The sequence below is a fragment of the Loxodonta africana genome, chromosome 8, assembly GCF_030014295.1.
Source record: "Loxodonta africana isolate mLoxAfr1 chromosome 8, mLoxAfr1.hap2, whole genome shotgun sequence".
NCBI lineage: Eukaryota > Metazoa > Chordata > Mammalia > Proboscidea > Elephantidae > Loxodonta > Loxodonta africana.
The window spans coordinates 83,521,885-83,526,532 of record NC_087349.1 but is presented as its reverse complement, the minus strand read 5'-3'; the positions used below and the strand labels follow the sequence as shown (position 1 = coordinate 83,526,532).

Sequence of the window (4,648 nt, the reverse complement as noted above, 5' to 3'; positions counted from 1 at the left end):
AATAACAAGGCAGTCCTCCTGGCAAGTTCCAACTCTCACAGGCTTCACCGTACATTGTCAAGTATGTCATAGTAATGTTCTGATATAAAAACAAAGTGAATTTAGTGTATTCAAAAATGTTATCTTACTAACGCTAACAATTTGCCTTAATTTTCTGGAAAATTGAAATTCAAAAGCTTTTCAAATGACTATAACCTATCAAAATGGTCACCATTAGAAAATAAACATTTTCAAAGATTTAATGTCACTTAGAAATCCATCTTTTCTAAAACAACCCTGTTCTTCCTTTTAACTTAAAGCATAATTTTTTTTAAAGGGGGAGGGGTGATGTAAGTATATTTAGCGGATTCCTGCAATCACATTGGCCTCAGGTAAATCCTTTAACCCATCAGAGCACAAGCATGCCCAATCAGATTAAGAGTTCTCATCCTTGGCCAAGAATTATATTCAAGCCAAATTCTTTCCATGTGAACCATACCTGAAGATCATCAGCAACTTGAACTTGACACCAAGCCTGGTAGAAAAGCGACAAGAACAATGTTCAGAATAACTTTATGGTGTTATTTATTTATTTAGAGCAGTTTTTTATTGCTGCTATCGACTAGCTACATTTGATAAATACAGATCTACCCTTAAATAATTCCTGTACAAAGCCACATTCTCCAAATTCCCCAACAACTTGGAATATTCTGGAATTTCCAGCTAGGAGCAAAATGAAAGTGAATTACATCAACTTACCATATTCTCGGAATCCACTTAACACAATGTCAGCAGTCACCAGCTTTTCAAACTTGTTAAATTAGCATGCAAAATTATCAATGTTGGAAAAAAATTACATACTGTATCCTGGACTGGAAATGGTGCCGTATTTTATTACAAGTAACACACACCTACATTTGTTTGCCAACACCTCCCCCCCCACTCCCCTCTGCTCGCTATGCTAATTTTTACAGCAGTATGCAAAAAAAATTAGCATGGGGCAGTGTTATTTGCAGAAAAATACATTATTAGGAAAAATGGAAACAAATCTTTAACAGATTTATTAAAGACCAAAGCATGAAACTTATTTACCCTGAGGTGGAAACCAGGGAGCTGGTTTCTAGTGCCCAGCAATCCAACCCCCTTGGTTTCCACATTCCTAAAATAGACACTGGCCTCCCTGCTTCCTGGCTTTCTCAGCCCTTCTCTCCCAGACAGAATTTTTTAAACAGCTGTGGCTTAATAAGAGTCCGAACATTGCATTTCTCTTGCTACTTGCCAAAGATTTATTCAGAACAGGGAAAGATGTCCATATGCTGTGGGCCCATATGTAAAACAAAAAACCAAACCCAGACGTAAGAGTTGATTCTGACTCACAGTGGTCCTAGAGGGTTGCTAAGGCTGTATTTAAATGTCTACAGAAGCCGACTGTCATATCTTCCTCCCCGAGGGCCCCTGAAGGTTTGAATTTTAACCACAGTGCCACCACGGCCCATATACACGGCCGAAAAAATAGGTTTCAAGAACACTGGCTGAAACACCACTTATTTCCTTGCCCCTCTTAACAGGCATAAAATCCCATTCCGTTTCCTAATTAGAAAAAGGTAATAAATGGCTTTTACAACTCTAAGATAAACATATTAACTATCCAGGATAAGCCTCACATTTCAACATAAGCTTCTAAACAGTACCTGTCATAACTACGATGATTCCTTCCTTAATTCACCCAAATCTAAATTTAGGTATCATCAAATTTTACTGAATTCAGAAAATATGCCATTGTACAGCGATTCCTACCAATAGTGAATATTTACAAAGCTCCCAGTTGCTCAAGACTTAGAATTTCTTAACCAAATCAAACCCACTGCCCCCGACCAGATTCCAACTCATAGCGGCCCTATAGGACGGAGTAAAACTGTCCCCAGTGTGCTTCCAAGGCTGTAAATCTTTAAGGAAGCAGGCTGCACATCTTTCTCCTGAGAAACAGCTGGTGTGTTCCAACAGCCGTTGAGTCGGCAGACGAGCGCTTTAACCACTGCGCCATCAAGGCGTCTCTAGAATCTCTTTAGACACTTGCACACTTTTCCCAAGGCAGCTCTGCGTGCTTTCAATTTTGGTGGGCAGAAGTTAAGCATTCCAGGTCTTTCCAGTCCAAGTCATCACCCCGGCGGTTCATTACTTTTTCAAGGACAGAATACTAAACTCGCACCCTGGAAACTTTGAGAGTCATCCCTGCCGACATAATGCACTGGCCACGCCTGAAAATGTGCATTTCTTAAAAGAAAGTGCAGGCTCCCTTATTAAGGCTCACAGAGCTGTTAGGCGCACTGCAGTTAACCGCCCGTCAACGGTCTCACCTCCGGATCTTTAAAAATAATAAACAAAAACCCCAACCGCAGTGCAAAGTGGTAATTGAAAGGCTTTTGTTGCGGGAACGTGGCTATGTGGGCGAAATTACCTCCGTTGGTTGCTAACACCCGGAATTACACTGCTCAGCAAAGACACTTAAAGAGCTTCAGATCCATAAGCTCGTGCACTTCCTAAAACAGGCTGGGTCCTTTAATCAGACCCACTGGCCAGGCAGGAACCCCCAGTGCGCCAAGACCCGGGAAACCGACTAGACCTCCGTTAGAATTTGACTCTCAAAATCTAATCACCTGAACTTCTAAATTGGAAAAGTTCCTTGAAGCTAATGACGGACCGGATGGATCCCTCGAGCGTCCGGGCATTGAAGGTAGGGGACAAGAATCTGGTTCTGCGGGGAAACTAAGTTAAGAGGGGGCTTCCAGCACCACGAGGATCCTGCCCCGGCTCCACGGGTTCCCACCTCAGAAGCGCCTTAAAAGAGACTTTCCGCCGGGCGCTCCTTCCCCGGGGGCTGGGAGGGCCTCTCCGCCGAGAGGGCGCCCGCGGGCGCAGAGCCCAGGGGCGCAGAGCCCAGGGGCGCAGAGCCCAGGGACACTCCCACTTGCTCGTCGGGATGGGGGCGCCCAGTAGAGGGCCACTGGGGAGACCCACGGCCACGTGGCCCACCCCAGCGTCAGGCCTGGTCAGCACCACTTACCAAGTCGCGCGCAGCAGCCAAAAGGGGAGGGCGCCGGAGAGACCAAGTTTAAAAGGGGCCGGGACAGACAGCACCCCGCGCCAGCCAACCGAAAAGTTGCCCAACGCCTCTCCCGGCCCAGCACCCCGCCCCGCGAGCCGCGCCTGGAGGCCCTCGCGCGCCCCCTGCGGGCGGCCCGGGCCGCGGGAGGCCGCGGTGGCTGGGAAAGCAGGCGGCTGAGTCCCATCCGGACTCAGCCGCCCTGAGCACCTCACTGGTTGTGAAGTCCATTTACCCCAGTGAAGGTAAAACGACGCTTCTGACACTAAAATAGTGTTAGATAGTTCTGCCTCAACCCCCCGCCCCTCTCCATGTTTCTTAAAGTCTTCAGCCGCGTTCCTTTGTGCTTATTTTAAGATTCAAGTCTAGTTATGTAACAGAAGATTGGCTCCTGTGAAAAGAATTACGACGTCAGCTGGGATGTTGTCACGTGCCGTCGAGTTGGTTCCGACTCATAGCTACCGAATGTACAACAGAACAAAACATTGCCGAGTCCTGCGCCATCCTCACAATCCTTATGCTTCAGCCCATTGTCCCAGCCACTGTGCCAATCCATCTCATTGAGCAGCTTCGCCTTTTCCCTGACCCTCTACCAAGCATGATGTCCTTCTCCAGGGACTGATCCCTCCTGATAACATGTCCAAAGTATATGAGAGTAGTCTCGCCATCCTTGCTTCTAAGGAGCATTCTGGTTGTACTTCTTCCAGACAGATTTGTTTGTTCGTTTGGCAGTCCATGGTATATTCAATATTCTTGTCAACACCACAATTCAAAGGCATTCATTCTTCTTTGGTCTTCCCTATTCATTGTCCAGCTTTTGCATGCATATGAGGAGACTGAAAACACCATGGCTTGGTGCACCTCAGTGTTCAAGGTGTGGTCTTTTCAAAGTTTTAACGAGGTCTTTTGCAGCCGATTTGATTTGTTGACTGCTGCTTCCGTGGGTGTTGATTGTGGATCCAAGTAAAATGAAATCCTTGACAACTCCAATCTTTTCTCTGTTTATCGTGAGTTGCTTATTGGTTCAGTTGTGAGGATTTTTGTTTTCTTTATGTTGAGGTGTAATCCATACTGAAGGCTGTGGTCTTTGATCTTCATCAGTACGTGCTTTAAGTCCTCTTCACTTTCAACAAGTAAGGCTGTGTCATCTGCATAATGCATGTTGTTAATGAGTCTCCAATCTTGATGCCCTGTTCTTCATATAGTCCAGTTTCTTAGATTATTTGCTCAGCATACAGATTGAATAGGTATGGTGAAAGAATACAACCCTGATGCACACCTCTCCTGACTTTATCCCCTTGTTCTGTTCAAACGACTGCCTCTTGATCTATGTACAAGTGCCTCATGAGCACAAGTAAGTGTTCTGGAATTCCCATTCTTCACAATGTTATCCACAATTTGTTATGAGCCACTTGTATTCAATGTAGGCCGAATGCCCAAGAAACTCCCTTTCAACTGATTGGCCTCTGCATAGTCAATAAAACACAAGTAGACATCTTTCTGGTATTCTCTGCTTTCAGCTAGGATCCATCTGACATCAACAATGATGTCCCTCATTCCATGTCC

General features: G+C 45.4%; 1 non-coding gene across 1 annotated transcript; it reads right to left on the bottom strand.

Moving 5' to 3' along the window:
* Window positions 1-362: 362 nt before the first annotated feature.
* Window positions 363-437, bottom strand: LOC111749791 (small nucleolar RNA SNORD93). Its single transcript, XR_002784982.1, has one exon. It is a non-coding gene; the product is annotated as a small nucleolar RNA SNORD93 (small nucleolar RNA).
* Window positions 438-4,648: the final 4,211 nt, after the last annotated feature.